Source organism: Rhyacophila brunnea, unplaced genomic scaffold (genome assembly GCF_057557595.1).
Source record: "Rhyacophila brunnea isolate RB1 unplaced genomic scaffold, BYU_Rbru_1.0 scaffold_110, whole genome shotgun sequence".
NCBI lineage: Eukaryota > Metazoa > Arthropoda > Insecta > Trichoptera > Rhyacophilidae > Rhyacophila > Rhyacophila brunnea.
Window position 1 is genome coordinate 1132221 of NW_028232764.1, and position 21852 is coordinate 1154072.

Genomic DNA, 21852 nt, shown 5'->3' on the forward strand with positions numbered 1-21852 from the left:
CCCCAGTATATAAAAAAACCATATAATATCCCCCCTGCATATACCATAAAAAAAACGAAAGCTTTCCCCTGCATATAGCATAAAAAATGACGAAAATTTTGCCCACAGTATTAATATAAAAATTAAAAAAAAATTATTTCATGGATATAATATAAAAATTAAAGAACATTTTGTGCTTAATATATAATATAAAAAATTAAGGAATATTTTGTCATGTATATTATATTAGAATAAAGAAAATTTTATCTTAGAAACGACGGACTTGAATAAAAATGTGGGAATTTTAACTACTTATACCTTATTCCTTTATCTCTTCCCAATCAACAACAATGCACGAAGCGAGAGCTTGAATAGCGTAGAATCGTATATCCGGGTTTCGTGAATTTGTTAGTTCGAAGAGATCATCCTTTAAGTTATATTTTGCAACAAGATCTCCGATTTCAGGAACAGCCTTTAATAGGTGGAATAAATCGTTTGCACCTACACAGATAGCAGAAGTTTTATTGGAGCGAATATGTTTTTTCAATGCCTTTACTACCTCGATTTTATTTTCAATAAATGTATCAGCATTGCTCAACCAAAATTCATCATCATAGTGGTACGGCGATTCTTCCAATTTTCCACTAAAAAGCTCTTCCAAATAACATTCAATTTCAGAAATATTTTTGAGTATTTTTTCGAGCGATGTTTTTATAAAAATCTGATCATTTATCATATCTTCATCATCAAATCGATTCACACAAAATCCGAGTACGTCGTGTAATGTACACATAGAAAATTGTATTTCCTTTTCTATGCATTTTCTTATTATGGACATAGAAAGTCTTGTCAATTTATCACGTGATTTTTCCTTCATAATCTCTATAACGCCGTGAATTATTTTTTTCGATTCAAGAATTTGTAAACAATCTTTATTAAAGGAAAGAACCCAAAGTGTCTTTAACGTATAATATTGCAACTCTGGAACTTTTAGAAACGTTCTCAAGAGGCCCAAAAAAGTTTCATCTTCAGTAAATCTAATCTTTACTATATTTCTATCAAAAACTTCACGATCGATTACCTTTAAACTATATCGTTTATTTGGCAGAACTTCGCTTATAAAATATAGAAGCTGATTGATTTCATCATAAGAATATGGATTTTTCAATTTCATTTTGAGAAACGCGAAATACTCGGGTGGAGGTACTTCATTTTCATATAATTTCGTTAATAGTTGACAAGATTTGAGATAAATGTATTGATCTTTGTTGTTGAGAAGACACAGCAACTCCTTTTCATATGTTCTGATGTCGGCAGGGCATTTTTTATACAAGGCCCATCTTATCACACAAGGCGCACTCGATCTGAGAAGGTTTAATATGCTGTGTTGGATGTTTGGACACTCAATATATGGCTCGTCATTTTGGAATGATTCTTCAAGAACGTGGAAATCCTTTGTACCTTTATATGTGTGCTCTAGTTTGTGGAGAAGCATTTTGTGGGGTTTATATGATTTTCATAAATCTTTATCAATTCTTTACGAAGTGATTGAAACCGTTTCTAAGCAAATTTAAAACATATTTTGAAAAATACGAATCAAATTTCGATATTTAAAAATATAGGGGATAACAAGTGTCGGATTGTTATTTTATATCCTGTAACACATATTGTATCACAGGCTGAATAATAAGTTTATGAATTTGTTTAATTTTTCCAGTTTTAAATTCCATTATATTGATATAAATTTACTGACTATTCCCAAACTATTTTTTATAGCAGACAGTAAAGATTGATTACTATCTTAATATTGAGGTATTATTTATTATCTTAACTCGAATAATCACCAAAATATTAAAAAATATATTTTTTTGCTGTTGAGTGTATATGATAATTTTTGGATAATATTTATTTTTCATACTATATTTGTGTTTCTTTTGGTTTTATATAGTTACAATGAAATCGGTTGATTCCTTAAAGCTTGAATACACAAAGCATTTACAATTAATAAAAATCATAAATATTGCATCAAAAAAAACACGTGTATAAAACATGAATAATATTTAAAGACAAATATTATAATGCTACTTTTTTAAGCATGTTTATAATTTAATAATAGATTTTCATTTTGAATTTTAAGACCGTCTGAGTTTAGAAGATAGAAAATGATTTAAAAGTACGAATATATTATTTGATAAAAAGAATTAATTTTAATATTTTTAATAAATTACAGATACCTTATAAAAAATTAAACGGCTACGAAAAGAGTCCAAACTTTTAATTTTTTATATTATTTCTATAAAATAAAAAATATTCATTTAATATCTTTCAAACATTATTATCGCTTAAATTTTAAACTATTAAATCATCGTTTATGCTATATTTTTTTTATCGGCTAATTTATATTTTATTTTAATATTTATTCGGGCAAAACTTTAGATTACATTATATAGCATGTTTGATTAATTTTTATAACATTCTAAACACATTTAAAGCCTTTTTTATACATCATGACTTATTAATTCAAGCATCTTTATCAATCCAGTTGTTCGTAAATTTTTCGGATATCATTAGAATTTCCAACAACTTTAAAGATAGCTTAAGATCACGCAATAAAATCCTAGAAACATGAATTATTTTTGTCTTAAGGAAATGTGTTTATTATTTATTTTTTATGACAATTTTTTTATTAATGGATTAAGTTTCTTTTTATCAATTTAGACGTAGTCAGCCCATCGGGAATATTGAACAGCTCCTTGATGCATTTCTTGACACCTTTCCCTGATATATCTCAATCAACCGCCTTTTGTCTCTCCAATGATATGACTTCAAGTGTATTGCAAAGTATGAGAGCTTGCATCCATGTATGCTTCTAATTCATCCAGGATTGAATCCTTAATTGATTTTTTATATCCTTATGTATGTATTTTTGGTGCCAATAAATTCACCCATATAAGCATCATGAATATTATGCAACATTAAAACATATTTATTTTTATTAAGGAAGAAATAAGGCGTAATTTTTTATTAATTATAAATTATCATATAAAAATGATGACAAAAATTATCTCATATGTTATAACATGGGACGGTGTGGGGGCACGATATCATAGAAGGTACCTGAAGGAACTAGATGTCATGAACCAGGTTGAGGCATATATTCAAACCTTGGGATTGAGAAAAACCCTTGAATTAACAAGTCTCGAAAGAAGGAGGGGTATTGAAGAAGACTTTGGAGAGCAGAAGATAGCCGAAAGTATAAATACGCTGTGCGTACAGAGAATCGAGCAAGCTGTGCCTGAGAACAAAAACTAAAATTACGACTATAAATATGGCCCATAAATAAAAAATAATAAAAATGATAATAGCCTGATAATTTTTGGCATCAAATTTATTTATTATAAATTTTTGTGGTTCTGTAATTTTTAACACTGCATATATTCAATATAAACAAGTCTTCTATATGAAATAACTTAAAACTTATAAATTGAAGGCTTTAAAATACAAAATTTATTTTATTTATGGTTTAATTTTTGATTTGAGACATATATATCTCAAGCAGATTGTGTGATACAATGCTTGAAGCAAACTTTATCAATACCTTTCACTATCCCTTCCTTTGCTATATCCTCATCGATACCCCTTTATTTTAGAACATCTTTAATTATGCAGATTCAATAGTTGATTTTTAGCTTTTTATGGTTGTTTAAGCAAAAATGAGGATTCTCTAAGTACATTTTTGGCTATACTTCTTTCCACCAATCATATTTACAATCTTCCTCGATGGATCTTTTACTTTCAAGACCTATTTATTCAAGTGTTTTCCTCAATCCTATTGTTGGTATTTCTGTTTCAATTGGATTATCCAACCCCTTTACATTCGACTTATGATATTTCGTGATATACCATCCCATTTTATGACGTGTTCTAATATTCGATTTTTTTGCATTATAAATAAACCATCGAATAATATTTCTATTTTGACATTAAGTTTAAAGGGAAATACAAAGAAGTTAAAGGGAATATATTTGGTCTGGTTCATTAAATATGATATATAAATTTATAATTAATTAGACCCAATGAAAAACGAAAGCAAAAAGTATTACGAATCAGATCTCACGAATGAAGAAATAAAGCGCTATTCGAGACAAGTAATTCTTCCAGAGGTCAGTCCCAATGGCCAGATAAAAATTCGTAACGCTCGTATTTTGATTGTTGGACTAGGGGGACTTGGTTCGCCAGTTCTGCTATATCTAACATCTGCTGGTATTGGAACAATTGGCATTATTGACTATGACACCATTGAAATCAGTAACCTTCAACGGCAAGTTATTCACAGCGAAAAAAATATGAATCTAGCGAAAACAGAAAGTGCACTTAAATTAGCTAAAGAATTAAATAGCACAATAAATATAATTCCACATAAAGAATTTTTAACGGAACAAAATGCCGATATTATTTTGTCAGGATACGATATTATACTTGATTGTTGTGATAATATAAAGACAAGATATATTTTGAGTGATTTCTGCAAAATTAGGGGTAAAACCTTGATTCTTGCCAGTGTCTTAAAATGGGAAGGCCAAATATATGTATTACCAAAAGAAGGACCATGTTATCGATGCTTATTTCCAGAGCCAAAAGAAACCACACAGAATTGTAATGAAGCGGGTGTGATAGGTCCAGTTTGTGGAATTATCGGATCAATACAAGCGACAGAGGTATTGAAATATATTTTGGATGTGGATTTAAGTAAACCGAAAAAATCCACCTTGATAGTTTATGATGCACTGAAAAACGAATCTAATATTTTCGATTTAAGTAAGAAAGGAAAAAATGATTGTAGTGCTTGCGTTGAAAAAGAGTATGTGGATTTTAGAACAATGTCATGTCCAAAACCTCCACCAATGATGGAAACAATCAAACCAGAATTCAAACTAACATGGGCACAGTACTTGGAAAATCAAAGCCAATATCTATTAATCGATATCAGACCTGAAATTCACTACAAAATTTGTAGAATAAAAAATTCTATTAATTTAAAAATAGATAAAATCATCGAAAATCCGAAAATTCTTAAAGAATACAATAAAGGAAGCAAAAAAATTGCGTTTATATGCAAGAGAGGTGTTTCTGCCAGAAAGTTAGCTTGCTCATTGCTGAAAAAAGATGTAAAGTGTTTCGTGGTGGAAGGCGGGCTAGAAAACTTCAAAAATACAGTTGACAACACGTTTCCTCTCGAATAAATAAAATATATGGTACGATATACTCTTTTATTTCCTCTACACATAGCAAATACATATTTAAAGATCAAGTTATAATTTTTTTGATAAACATATCGATCCTTATCATATTGAAATACAATTATATAATCGATTCTTAGATTTTATTTAATGTTCTTGATATGGAGCGATTTGAAAATGTGACCCAAATATATTTTATCGCCAAATAGATTTCACTTTAAGCTACTATTTTCACGTGAAAATAAAAAATACTGATGTACATAAAGTGGCAAGGTATATGATTTTTAATGTATTGATAGCCTATTTTTAGAATGGCAAGTTTGCAAATTTTTATTCCAGCTTTATGTATATCTAAGACCAAAGGCATATACTTAGTATTTGGGCTTATTTTATGGGTAGTTTATTTATTTATTTTCCCTTCAAAAAATAGACACCAAGTTAAGCAACTTCTACGAAAAAATCATGAAAAAAAGGCAGATGTTATGATTTATAGCTTAGAGTGTGGTAATTTAAACTATTTTATAGGTAATCATATTTGCGCTATACGGAAGACGTGGATGAAGATATTCTTTGTGTTTAAAAAAAGGATCTTATGAAGAATTTATAAAACATTTATGGAGCAATTTGTATGTATTGAATTATGAATATATGGAATGAACAATACAAACATATTTCATAATTTATATGTTTAGCAGTGAACGCCAACAAGATACATTTTCGAAGTAAATTTAATATTTAAAAAAACCTTAATGGTCGAAAAGAGAAAAATGTGAGGGAAAGGCAAGATTGCCGAAATTGACGAAATTAAATTTTAATGAGGAAATAGAACCGAAGTAAGCTTACTAAGGGGTATGGAATTGAGGTCAGGTGAAAATAAAAAATAGTAAAGACATTGTACTACTTCTAATAGATAAAAAGAGATATTGAAATCATAAAAGGAACAATAACAGAGTAAGTTTTAAAAATAAAGACATTAATATCCAAGGAATATCTAAATACTGTAAATTTATGAATCATTTTATTTTTATTTATAAATTCATCATTTAATTGAGTATTCAAATACGACATAAAAAATTGTGATACATGCAAATTTTATTAAAGAAAGTTGATAAATAAATAAAATAATCATTTTCATTGAGTTGTATAACTGGAGAATCCGCTGAACCATATTTGAATTTATATATCATTAAAAGGAAATACAAAGACAAAATAATTAGAATATAATAAATATAAAGTTAGTATAAGGACATGATTTTATTAAAAATTGCATTCTTGGGTGAAAAAATAAATCAATTAAATTTTCTGTTCTAAGAAGGGTAAAAATATTTCTTACCGCCAAGAAAAAACGTATCAAATTATTTAACCGTATAAAAGTAAATATATATCATTAAAAATCGATCTCAATATACATGAAAAGCTTTAATATATAGAAGCATTTTAATTCCTGTAGAGGCAGGTTATTTTATAATAATACACAACTTAAACTATATTAAAGTCACAACATTGCACATATTATGGTTTATAAATTGACATACGATCACTTTTGTTATTATATATAGGTTAGCTGATTTTTCAGGCAGAATAATCGGCTAATTAAAATTTGCCCGTTAAAAATATATCTCTTTATTATACTTTCCTGTAAATATATGTTATTTTTAATATTTAGCTAGTATTATCTTTTTTGGAAATCAAAACTATTTTAGAAAAGCAAATTTTACATCTTTCACGTATGAAACTTCTGTTTTATAAATTTTATCGATGCTTAAAACTATAGTTACCGATATTTTTTTAAAAAAATGAAATTAACCTTAGAAAATTTAGATTCATACTATATTCAATTTGATTTGTTAAAAATTAAAATGATTAAAATCAAATTCTGTTATTTTAATTGCAACGGAATATTTTTTGAGGAAATTTCTGTGAAGTATTTATTTGACAATTTTTATTGTAACCATGAAAACATTGAAATAGAGAATATAAAATTTTACTTGAATGATTTTTATTTAAATATATCTGTTACATAAAAGACAGTGAACCTTCTGATTTGTGTTATATACATGTTTGAAAAGTCAGCTTTCCCCCCATTTATCCATTAAAAATAACCCCTTTGCTTGTTATTTCCGATAAAGTGTTTTTATTTGCTTTATTTTTCACTTTCACAAATGACTTACAAATATTCAACACCAGAAATACACACATAAGGAAACCAAATTATAATTATAACCCAAGATTCTTCAATAAAATATATGTTAAAAATACAAAATATAGAACTAAATATGTGTTTTAACGGTTGAAATATTACTATAAGGACAGAAGGTCTGATATAGCACTGAAATGTGTATATCAGAGATTAAGTATTTTTTCAAGTTTGAACCACAAGTTATTTTAATATTTTCCTTTATCTAATATGTTTTTATTTCAATTTAACCGGAATATAATGAGCATTAATTCAATAAAAAATACAATAAAAGTCACGATTTTTATTACCATATATCAAAAAATATAAAAAAATTCGGGGAAAATCTATATTACAACATTTCTATTTTTAAAAAATAAAATCTGAAATACAGACTATGATTCTGGTATTTTGCAAACCAGAAATAATAATCAAAATTTATAATGCCTAAGCATGCTATGCAAAGAAACTGATTTTCGTCATAAAATATCTATCTGTTTCAAATACATGTGTTTATTAAACCTTTTAATATGAAATTTAGCTTAAATGCGGGCTTTGTTATAAAAAAATAGCAAAATCATATATATGAAATGAAATTTCAAAAATAAATTATAAGAACTTTATAAGATATATGTGCCATTCAATATGATTTATATTCAAAAAAACTATATTTCATCTATATCATCGGTATTTCTATTTTAAATGATGATATTAAGCATGTAAATTTTAATTTTAATGGTTTTTATTCAATTTTATAATATTTTACAGCCTTTTCCACATAATTTATTGATATTTGTCACGGTTTTAATTCTTATAAAAACAGTTCTTCCCAATATATATCAATGTATAACGTTTATGATTTTTTTTTCGCTGTAAAATATTCTCTTAACACAGTATATCTGCTTTTTTGTTGTTAATTAATGGTTCCATGTAGACATTTATGAGGCTTAAACGCAGCAAAACGTATATGGTTTCAAAGACTAAATAATATTTTTATATATTCTGAAATTGATCTGTAAATTAAAGATCCATTCAAAACACTAAACACTGTCGCATTATATAAACTGTAAAAAAGACCCATAAAATTGGACTAGGAATAGGCAGTAGAATAAGTATTTTTTATTTTAGGGCTATATTTATAGTCGTAATTTTAGTTTTTGTTCTCAGGCACAGCTTGCTTAATTCTCTGTACACACAGCGTATTTATACTTTCGGCTATCTTCTTCTCTCCATAGTCTTCTTCAATACCCCTCCTTCTTTCGAGACTTATTAATTCAAGGGTTTTTCTCAATCCCAAGGTTTGAATATATGCCACAACCTGGTTCGTGATATCTAGTTCCTTCAGGTACCTTCTATGATATCGTGTAACCACACCGTCCCATGTTATAACATATGGAATAATTTTTGTCTTGCATTTGTATATTGGTAGTAGAATAAAAAGAATATTTATTTATGCGAAAAGTTCCAATGTACATTAATTTTAAAAAACCAAAATGTTTTAAATTATTTAAAATTAAAACCTTTTCTAAGTGAACACCAGAAATCGCCAGATATTCGAAGCTTAGATGTCAATTATCTACCACGTAAGAAAAATTTGAAAATATAGACATGCCAGGATGTTTAAAAAAATCAATATAAAAAATTAACATGGATATTCGTAAGTCACAAATATATCAAAGGGTACATATAGATTCTGGTAAGTAAATTGCTGTTAAATAAATATATAAAAAATTACTTCTAATAAATAGAAGATAGACTTCTTGTGATGATTATATACAATCAAATATTTTTTTTCGAAAGAAATAAAAGCTTTATATTCATAAAATTTATTGCAAAATATACGATTCTGATATAACAGGTGGATTTTGCCAAAATTTAGTAAATTGAATCTCCAAAAAAACCTGTGTAATTAGATAAACTGGCATCTTTTGCATTATTAAAGGAAAAGATACAGGTGAAAATAAATATACGAAAATTGAATCCTTAAAAACAGTGAAATGAATAATAAAACGGATGATGATATATTAAAAATATATTTAATGAATACAACAGCCAATTAATCCAACATATAAGGTTATATAAATTAAAAATGCTATAAGACTCCATGATTTTAAAAAACAGGGAATATAAATGAATATTATGCTTCTTTTTAATTATGATCGAAGCAAAGATCCCATACTATGTATAAATGATATTCATAAAAAAGCCCATATATTATCTATAAAAAAATATATAAAATAATTATGAACATAAAAATACCGATATTAAAGCCGAGGGGAATTCCTACAAATTATTGAATAGATAATGCGAACTTAATCCATTAATCAAAATTTAGATATAAAAATATCTATGATAATCGAAGCACCATGTAAAATGATACAAATATAGCGTATACTTCTTCAATTACATATTCTTGATAAACTATATTTGTGCAAATAATTTATTTGAATCAATATATAAAGTATCAAATATGACCAATCTGAATGAATAAAAGAAAATGAAAGCTTAATAGAGTAATATATATTAATCACCTTAATTTATTTTTTACGATTAATTTGGTTTTTAAAATATTAAACTTTTCAAGCAAAACTTTATATTGCTCTAGTGAGTAATTTTAGCAAATACATTTTGAGATATCTTCATCTTTAAAACTTCCTTTGATGTATATTTTTATTTAAAAACCTATTAATCCAAAATTTCATAATAATACTATCGTTTATGCGGGTCATTCTGCTTCAGTTTGCGCCGAAATAGCCCTAATATATGAATTAATGTATTTTGTAATCTCAGCCAACTATTTTATGGTATAGATACTAAATACCAATTATTTGAGAATAATTAAAGATTAAATTTTTTTTACCATTTGTATTTGTTCGAGCAATACATATTCTGATTTACGTGCACATTTGGCTGATAATTCTTCAATTTCATCATCTCAACAAAATTCTTAGACATCAAATTTATTAACTTAAAAATATAATTTTTTTTCTTGATCCTATTATTTATGTTTGTGTTTCTGCTTCATTCTTAATTACATAATTCCTTAATATATAGCTTAAGGTATTTTATAACTTAACCAATCCTATTTTTGGCGAATGATAGCGTTAGATTGTCCATTTGCAAACCCTTGATTGTAATCTGATTTTTATTTATAAGTTAATCTGATTTCTAGATGTTATAATTTGTTCAAGAAAAACTTTAGAGTACACTATTGAACATAATATCTCAATACTTCTTTCAGCCTCATCATATTTAGAACCTTACACAATGCATCTTTATATTGTTTTGAATTATTATTCCAGATTTCATATATTTATTGCATAATTATTTATTTTATTTTTGCATAATAATACGCTTATTATGTTTTTAGAAAGAAATGCCGAAGAAATAAAATAATTTTCAATTAATTATAGGATTTAAAATACTTGGGCCTTGAATTTTTAAAGAAAAGACAATTTGGCGTTTATTTTGCGGCTAATATGTCGGGAAAATGTATTATATATGCTTTTTTTGGATACCTCATAGTGCATATATGATAAAGTATAAAAAAGTGGGATACTGTTGAGCTAAAAAATAACTTCGCCCACATTTGATATAATTATCAAACATTTTTTTATTAATAAGTTGCTTTTTATACGTTCAAGCATTTTTGGTCTTCTTAAATTGTTTTTTTTATATTTTTGTGATTCTTTTAATCATATAAATGCTGTTTTCGTAAGCTTTTCTTTAAGATCAAACAGTAAAATTGAAAATTAGTAAAATATTTTATTTGATGTTTATATGATACATACAATATTTTAGATAACTTTTTTTAGAAGATTCCATCTTTTAATCTTATCTTTTATTAATTATTGCTTAATTGGTATTTTTTTTAATTATTTTCATTTTTTTACTTTTAAGGAGATGAAATATAAAATCTCGATCAAGATTAATTAATTATCGGTTATTACAAAAAAATGTGACAAAATCAATTCACAAAAAATTATAATTGCTGTAAGTGCACAAAAATAGCCGCCTCCTAACAATTAAATTATATACATGATTCTCTAAGAACATTTACATGAGTAAAAGGATATTTTGGTAAAAAAACCGAAAAAAGACAAAGAGGACTCATGTATTTTCTCATAGGGGTTTTAAAATATATATAAATATTAAGATGTGAAAGAAATAAATACATAAAAGGAATCAATTTGAACTGAAAAAATTTTAAGAAGAACAGATGGTTTCCAGGAAATTACTAGCTCTAAAAGGTTAAAATAGATATAAAAATACCATCGGTGATTCTATTACTATAAGTTAAAAATAATAAGAATTAAAATAAATCTATAAACTTTAAAAACTTGCAAATTTTAAAATAAGATACAGATTTTAGATTTTTTTGGAATTAAAATGTATTTTGATATTTGAATAACCAAAGTGGAAAGTATAACCGTTGCATGAATCATTATTTAAAATTACATTTATATATAACTTTTATGGCAAAAAAATGCTTATAAGACTATATATTATCGGAAAATTATTTTGAAAAATTTATTATCCAGGGATTCTACATATTAGAGCATAAACTTATATAAGTATTTCTATATACATCAATATCCAATTTTGTTATGTATAAGCCTTATTTTCTTTTTTACTGGATACTTTTTTTCAAATTTTACTGCGTCTAGTCCTAACTGTACAAAAAGAATTTTGCTTAGAAAATATTTATGTATACTTCATGTGTTTTTTTAAACTTAATTCAAAGCTACAATGATATTAATTTAAGACCAACTTTATAATTTTTCATAGTTAGAATAGGAATATGCAATTTTAAAGATTTTTTAGGAATAAGCAATTACTAGTCTTTTTATGATCTAGAAATAACCAAGCCTTTTTGGGAATATACAATTCTAAAGCTTTTTGGGAATATAAAATTCTAAAGCTTTTTTGGAATATAAAATTCTAAAGCTTTTTTGGAAATATACAATTCCTAAGAAAATTTAGGAATGAAAATAATTTATTCTGATATTAAGCAAGCAGTGCGTATTTTGTTATTTAAATGGGATGCGGTTATGTAAGATTTTTAAAAATGATTTGTTGCCGTTTAGGATAACTTTCATATGTTTTTTAATATTTATGTTGAAAAAATTGGTTTTTTTCATGCCTGAATACCGAAATAAACTTGCAATTTTAAAAAAACTAAGTTTATTTTTTATGCAATATTTTTCTAAGAATTAAACGTGTAATATGATAAAGTTAAAAAACCACAAAAGGTGTTTCTATATTAATTTTTAGGATTTAAGAAGAATAACGGTAATAGCATTTTATAAAGAAACTAAAATTAAAAATAAAAGTGACATATCTAAAAATTTTTTCAAATCATTTTTTCCCTCTTAAACAATTTAAATGACACTTTATGTACAAAAATTGAAAAAAGAAAGTTACTTTAATCGAACTAAGAAGTGTTTAACTTTTTGAGATTTATATTTATAAGGTATGGAAAACATAAAAAAATATGAAAACGAGGAATCGCATTTGGGATTATTATGTAATTAGACAATTGTGTACATCAATATCAATCTTTATGTATTTAAATATAGCATATTTAGAAGATAGAAAAGATTATCAGTTAAAAAATTATATCACAAATATTAAATTAGAAGCGCAGGAAAAGGGATTTTTGAACCACCATGAAATATTTCTTTATAGCACAGCTATTAAAAGGCAGTGTATTCTAAATGATGCTAAAAATAATAAATTTAATTTTCTAGATGAACTGCTAAAATTGCACAGTGAAAGGATTTCGATTGCTGAAGATATAATTGAGATAAAGGTTTCTGAAAAAAAATTTCAAGGGGAACATGATGAACGCAATGAGTCAATTTCCAATGAGAGTTCAGGATTTTCAAGTGAAGGTACATCGGAAGAAAATTTACGTAAATTAAGATGTGAAAGTGAATTGGAAAGTAGTAGTGAGACAAATATTATAAATAACTACCTTTCCAGTGTTAAAAAAATAGATCTTTGCCGCGCGCAGATACTAAAGAAAGCCTTGTTTGAACTTTTGAACTCTTTAGATAAACATAAAAGCCTCGTCAAAAACAGTACGGAATTTCATGAAATTTCTATCGAAAGAAAGAAAAACGTAAGTATATATGATTCAATACTAAATCACGATGAAGTTAAAAAAGGGTATACGGATGAACTTTGCGCGAATAAAACATCAGATTATCTATTTTATATGAGTGAATCCCATCCGGCTTCAATGCTATATAATTTCCTAGAAGAAATTGATATTTTTTATGCCGATAAAAGAGATAAGCATGGAATTGATCTTTATATAGTTATAATTGACTATTCAAAATCTGATACATATTATTCGATAAAAAACGAGAAAAATTTGATAGAATTTTCCATGCTTTATGGAATTGAATTTTATTTGCGTTCAAGTGTAATAAATGAGCTAGGTGAAATCTATATAAATACAAGATTTTCGTGTTATGTTCGCCTCTTGAAAAAAAAAGATTTAGTTGCTGTTGAATCCCTGAAAAATGAGTTGATACTTTCTACAATTTCTAAAGATAAAATGAAAATTGCTAAATATAACAAAACCGAGGAAATAGTAATGAAGAAAAATAATTTTCTATTTCATCTAATATTCGATTTCAATCATTTTGATCGTGCTTCGATAGTATTTAAAGCCATAAGCCTGCTTAATTTTAATATTAGCACCGAAATAATTTTACGTTTTCTCATTTTAAATGATGAACAAAACTATATGATTACAAAGATGAATTTTATTTTAAAGGAAGAAAATTTCGAAATTAAAAAAGATGAACATAAATTCCCAGCAAACTTCAGCAATGGTTTTTTTCCATTAGAGGAATTAGAGTATTCTAAAATACGTAGAATACCATGTTTAAAATGTTTTTTGATTAATTTAAGAAACATTTCAAGTGGATTCTTTTCACAAAAGTATTTAGAATGTGAAAATATTTGTAACAAAGATATTTTAGAGAGAGTTTTTAAATTTTGGGAAAGAGAATTTGTAAAATTTATTCCAATATCTAATGAGATACAGATAAAATACAAGACTATTGTGTCTGAAATTAAAAAAATATTCATATCGTCTTTAAACGTAACAATAGACAATATTTATTCATATGAAACTAGACAAAGAGGGATTTCTGACCAGCACCAGCATAAATTCTGTTTAATTCAGAGTATCGATAAGCACCCGTTTTACTTATATGATAGATTGGGGTATGATATAACCTTTAGCTCACCTTACATTTTAAATGAACCAATATCAGAATTATACGGTGTTTTACTTGAAATTAGAATTAATCAAGATATTTGCTATTATATTACATTAAGAGGCTGTTGCAAAAAACTGAATACATATTATTTATATTCAGAGAAAATAAATCAAATGACCGAAGAGATCAGCAAAAATCTAGTACTTTACTATGATGCAATTATACCAGTTCATAAATACTGGGAATTATGGGAAAACCTGAAAACAGAAATATATGAAAATTTTTATCTAACTCAGCAATGCAAATTATATGTCTTAAAAGAGAATTTCGCATATGAAGATATATCCGAATTAAATTCTAACATCACTGCATTGATGATAAATTATAAGATAGTAGTAAAAAAGGAGTTCGAAAGTGATCTAAAAAAGCATCCCGAATATCGAAAGTTCAACGATAATTTAAATAATTTATACTCTTTTCCGGTTGGAATTCATGATTTTGAATCTAAGTACAATAAAATAGGCCATCATCCCGAAAACAACGATTTAAAACAAATAAAAATCGAGATGGTAGTAGAATCAAATCACATTCATTTCAGTCAGGATATACAACGCAAGATATCTAATCTAAATTTTAGCGATGGGAATGAAATAGATGGTTCCCCCATGCAAAAAAAAAGAAAGCTCTAATCTGATTAATATAAAATAAACACCCAAAGAAAAACATAAAAAATATCTACATTTAAGTTTTATTTTTTTTACTATAAAATCTTATGATATTGGCAAAAACATCAATATTAATATAAGTTTATGTGATATATACAGCTAATACTAATAAGCTCATATTATGCAGAATATATTTTATAATAACCCATAAACTATTGACAGTTATTGGATAAATTATAAAATCTTAGGTATAATTATACCTTGAAGAATTTAATTCAACGATCTCACTTGATGTAGGATTTTCGATTTTTCGTAAAAAATAATATGAGAACTTATTATCCTTATAAATATTTCACTATCTCAAGCTATTAAAATGTTCTTTGTAAATTTTTTGTGATAAAAACGCTCTTTTTGGAAGGGTGAATACGCCTTAATGATTTCTTTATATAACTTTCTGGTGTGCTTTTTACTCCATAAATCAACACCTTAAATTAAAAAATTAACATCCTTTGCAATTTTTTATGCTTCAAGACGTGAAAAATAAATATTTTTATTAATAAGATTATCACGGGCTTGCAAAAGATAAAAATAGGGGAAATACGAATTTATATTTTACTTTTTACAATGAATAACAGCATTTTATTTGAAAATATAAATTAGGCAAAAATAAACATTACAAATATAAGATTTTTCTTATTGTATTACAACTTTCTAAACACGGGCGAATCCAACCACGCGTTCTTGATTTTATTGTAAGGGGTATAAGGTTTCAATATTTATTAAAACATGAAAAAGTTAATTCAAGATCCAGAAAAGAAAATAAAATATTTAAGAATATAGATTTAAAATAATAAAAATATAATTATTTACATGTTATGATGCTACAACAGGGTTTTTAAAAATGCGATTTGCGAAAGAAACTTATAAATCGCTTTTCTTTCAATGTTGACCAAAGATAAATAATTCTTTAATTTCGGGTTTTGAATATTATTGGAACATATTGTAACTAAATTAAATTTTTTAGAATATTGAAATCAAATATAATTAGTAAATCCGAACTTTAAATCATTACAAAATATATATCGCAAAATAAAATTTTGAGTCCCATATCCAAGCCCCTTAAAAAATAATTCTTAGAATTACGGGGTATTATTAAAATATAAACGTTATAAAAATAAATTCTTCTTCTAAACTCTATACATTTAACTATTAGCTGCAGAGAAGTCCCAAAAAAGCTAAGAATTTTATATACTACTATTTTAAAAGTAGAAATGTAGATTATTATGATAACAAAACTTACAAATACGTCATTTGGCTGTTGTTTTCTGGGTATGTAACTGTTAATCAGCTTCTGATATGATTAAATAACTAGAAAAGAAAGTATTTTAGTAATATATGCTTTCATCTATTCAAATTTTTCTGTATTTGTAGATAATCGCGATCTTATTATTTCGAATATAAGCAGGTTTGCTTATTATAAGGGCAAAAAAGCATTAAGATTATTTTAAAACAAAACTATTTAATTATAATTTCTTTAGAAATACATATATAAATATATTTAGTTAGGTAATCAAGATATTTATTCAAAGAATCATAAGAGATCTTTAAAAATTACCTATATCTATACAAACACTCTAGATAAACCAAAAATCCCGAAAAAAAATAAAACGTTATCATCGATAGCGAGAAAAAATGAAATTGAATAACCTTCCTTCACAGTGATACATCACAAAAAAAGATAAAATTTTTAAAAGAGCTTTTATATATTTAAAAGGAAATATTTTTACACCATTTTATAGGAATATAAAAGCTAGACGATAATAATATCGCTCTTATTTATACTGCCTGTAGTCAAATGAATATGTATAACATTCAATTATTTTTATTATACTATAAGCAACTAGTCTTAAAAATTACACATAGATTAATTTGGAAAGAATGATATTTTTTTTACCTCTGAAATAAGATACACCATAATAAAAATTATAAATCAACAAATTTTTACTTTTATGGGCTTTTTCATGCATTAAATAATTATATCAAATCTTTTGGTTTTTTTTTCATAGGTGGAACACTTTGACACAATTTTAGCTATATGTTTTACGTTTTAAATGTAATTAAACCCCAGTTAAAAAATAGTAATTAAATGATACAATAGTCTCGAATATATATAAGATCCAGAAAATATAATTATTGCACATTGAAGCTTAAAAATTGTTAAAATGAGATTGCCTAATAACCACACAAATATTATAGGTAAAATATATATTGGCAGTTTTATTGGTTAATTTGATAAAAAAACACAAAAGAACTTAAGTAATTCATATGTGAATCAATCTAACATGAAAATAAATGAAAACGAAAAATTCACAAGCCTTCTCGTTCATTTAAAACAAGTCATATTACGAGAATATTGATGTGGTGCCCACACATGGTATGTAATATATCATACAACCTCATTTTGTTCAGAACACGATATTTTCATATATTGAACACTTCATTTCAATGGAAATTGAACACATCATGCAAAGTTTAAAACGACTTATTTTTGTAACAAAATTCCACTTAACCCAAGACCAACAACAGGTATTCAATTATAATAAAAAAGCAACACAAGAATTATCTAATAAGCTTTTCTACTAATAAAATACTTATTTAAAAACCACAGTAAGAAGTAATTCCTATAAAATATTGGCATTTCATGGGTTAGTATCTCAACTTCACAGAGAACAGTTGAATACAACAATCGATAAAAAAAGAAATATCAATTGTAATTTCTTTTTTACAAATATATATTAACTTTAGCAAGAAAAAATAATGGCTTTAGATAGATTTTATTGAATAGATCTAAGTAAAACAAGCTTTATGGCTGCTTTCTAAAAAATTTATCTAATTTATTAATTAAAAATGGCGACTAAGCTTAATTTTTTATAGTATTTGAAAAAGGTTTATATAAATATTTAATTGTTAATTTTTAGGTTATTATAAGGGTAAAATTATGGGAAAAATTTTGGGAAAATTTCTGTGATATTTTCCTGCAGAAAAAATCGAAGTAAATAAAGCTCTAAGTATTAAGAAAAAAAATTGCTGCTTAAGATTTGAAGACGCAAAAAAGTATCATTATTATTTCAGTAAAGAAAAAAATAAGGATATGTTTATAAGACTATGGGATAGTTTTATTGATTTAAAATACAAAAAAGTGGAGATATTAAACCTTGGTAAGAGCATCACGAAATAAAGATTTTGTATATAAAATAATTTATTTAATAATTTCAAAACTAAATTCTATGTAATTCGATTGACAAGTTGCGTGGCATCAAAAAAATTGTACCAATCGATCAGGAAAATATGTAATTCAAAGTAAAAAGCATTTTTAGTCAATATCTAAGTAATTTTGTGATATTTCTGCCAAAGATGGGGTATTCCTATTTTTTATTCAAGAGTAGACGTAAAACAACCAAATAATACACGATAAGTTAGTAATAATTATAAACTATGGTTTACTATACACGAATAAGCATCAATATTACCCAAAATTCTACAATTTTATTGGGTTTATTTCATAGTGTCGCATAAATAAAAACTATTATTGTTGTTTTCCATATATATACAAGTATATAAATATTTCAAAATTCAAAGAATCCCAAAATAAAACTAATAAGAATAACAGGGCAATAATTAATAAAATTAACTGCCGTTAAGTATAATATTTTATATCTATGGTAATTGTTTGCATTTTTTTTGTAAGCTTTTTATTCGATCAATTGGATTATAGAAAAAATAATTAAAATTGCATCATATAATTTTCAGCTTGAACTTATTTCTCTCGCTATTTTTTATATTATCCAGTTATTTCATTTATATTATTCTGTGATTTATAACATTTTTTCGGCAAAGAATAATTACACATTAAAGGTTTGGCAAATTTACATATAAAAATTATATTTATCTTGTATACATTCCGTACAAGTTAATCTAAAATCTTAATAATTTATGTAGTTATAGTATCTTTTACATATGATTTAAATTATAATGATACGTGCATTTATTCATATAAATTTAAACATGCACAAATTTATAATTAAGCATGAAAACTCATTAAATTATCCAAAATTTTACTTTTAAATCTATAAATGAACAATTATTACATAAAATTTGCTTAGATTTTACAATACAAAAACTTAAATATGTGAAAAATAATTTCAAAATGTATATGCACGAGTAATAACTATAAAAGCATTTGAATCCTTTGTAAATAAAATTTTCATTAATTTACAGAAATTTATGCCACTCTCTATACTTTGATCGCAAATTTCAGGATAAATTTAAAGAAACCCTAAAATTTATAAAGTGTGAAGAAAAAACATTATACTGAAGATCGTTTAAACACAAAAAAGTTTATAAGTATGAAAAATTATTTAAGACTGTAGAAAAATATTCATAAGTTAATCTATTTAGGATAAAAAAAATAATTTTTAATTCAGCGTAAAAGTTATTAGCACAAAAAGCACAAATCATTAAATTTCAAACACTAATGTATGCTAATAGTATTAGAGTATTTAAATTTGTATTTCTCACACCCAATAGTTTTCAACTCCAGAGTTTTTACATATTGTTTAACATGTGCAATTGAAAGTTAGGGCTCTGGAATGTTTTGTTTTGACCCAGTCTTAGTGTTTTTTTAAACACGCATATATTCTATCACCAAGTTCTATATGGATAACTACAAGCATAAAACTAACAAATAAAATATATCAAAACCGAAATTTCAAATTATTTATGAATTGTATTAACAAAGTCAGATGATTTAATTTTTTCATCTCTGGAAATCATTGTCAAATAGAACATAATCCAATATTTTTGTGTCTTCAATATCCTTTTGGTTATAATGTTTTAATACTGGACTAATTTCCTATAATAGTGTTAGTGTTCATTCCATTTATATGGTTCACAAGCTCAACACTATGATAGAAGCCAGATGTAGACAAATAGGTATAGCCTCTATACACATCCGTGTATATTGTTGAACACTGAAAACATTTTTCTTAAAGATATTTGTTAATATTTTCTTATTTAAATTCATAATCGTGAAAGGTAGCATTCTTCTCCTTTCACTTCTCTCCACTATACACAAAACTCGCACGCCACCTAATATGAGCCCTTATTATATTTAAGACGTTTAAATACTCTTATATCAGCTTCTACAATGATCTTTAGATCACTTTTTATATTTATGTATCCATAAAATTTCTCTTACTTCTCTTTTGATATTTATTTTCATTCTAAAAATTGTTTTTCTTGAATACCCGCATATTTTATTTCTTTCACCCTATTATATGTTCTCAAAGAATGTAAAATTTCTTCATTTTTTAAATGAAGCTCATTTAAAGCTTCTGATCTAAATATTGGTTCCACTTTTCGCCATTTGATCCACCCACGTCTTTATTTTTTTCGTAAAGGGTAAGATTCGAATATTTCAATAACAAATTTGACGGAAATTTTTCTATTACGTCCTGTAGCCTGTCTATATAAAGTTCCGCGGTTGTGGTTTTCTATTATTCATATCTTTTCACCTATTTTAAAAAAAGCGGGTAAATATCCGAAAGGTTGGGAAATTATCACTCTATGTAATTTAATTCATAAATTTTTCTATTCTTTTCCAAATTTCATTTAAGAAACCCAGAATTCACGAAAATTTCTGTGTGGAAAAAAACCGAAATTCAATCAAGATATTTATGATGATAAATTTTTTCTCCGTGCACACGAAGTTTTAATTTCACACAGTAAAAACCCTTTTTTATATCACCTATAAATATGAAAACATTTTAATCACGTTTATGAATTCAAAGAACCTCTGCAAACTATCGATTTTATAGAAATTTTATACAGAGGAAATTGGTAAAAAATACCAAGCATTAATTTGACAAATATAAACAAAAAGAATTTAAAATAAGCTTTTTATTTTATTGAAAATTATCGCACTGAGGAAAATTTATTTTTTAGTGAGTAAGATTATTATTCTTTTACGGCGATCAGCCTCTATAAATTTATTTTTTATTACTCAAAATAATAGAAGATTAATTGAAAGATTTTTTTTTTAAATTAGAGTGCATGAGAATTTTAAATCGAGTTGATAATAATAAATTATACGACTAATAATTAATTTATGTTTATATACAATTTATTTTTTTTCCAAAGAATCTATTTTAAATAGAAGGATGGTTTACACTTTAAAAATTCTTTTTCTATATAAAATAAAATAATATAATTTTTAAACTTAAAAACACATCAATATTTTGTCTAGTTTTATGAGTATTTATTTCTTATGAATGAATCTTTAATTCAAATAAATCGTAGAAATAGGAAAAAATCTTTACTTTGTTCTATTTTGCAGACAAACTTCTTTAATAACTTACAGAAAGGTTATTTTTTCTAAATCTTATTCGTAAGCAAGCTTGAAAAAGATTTATAAAAAAATAAAAAGATATTTTTACAGAATTTGCATTTAAGGAGCTTTTTAATTTAAATAAATATTATAGAACTATTAAAGATGA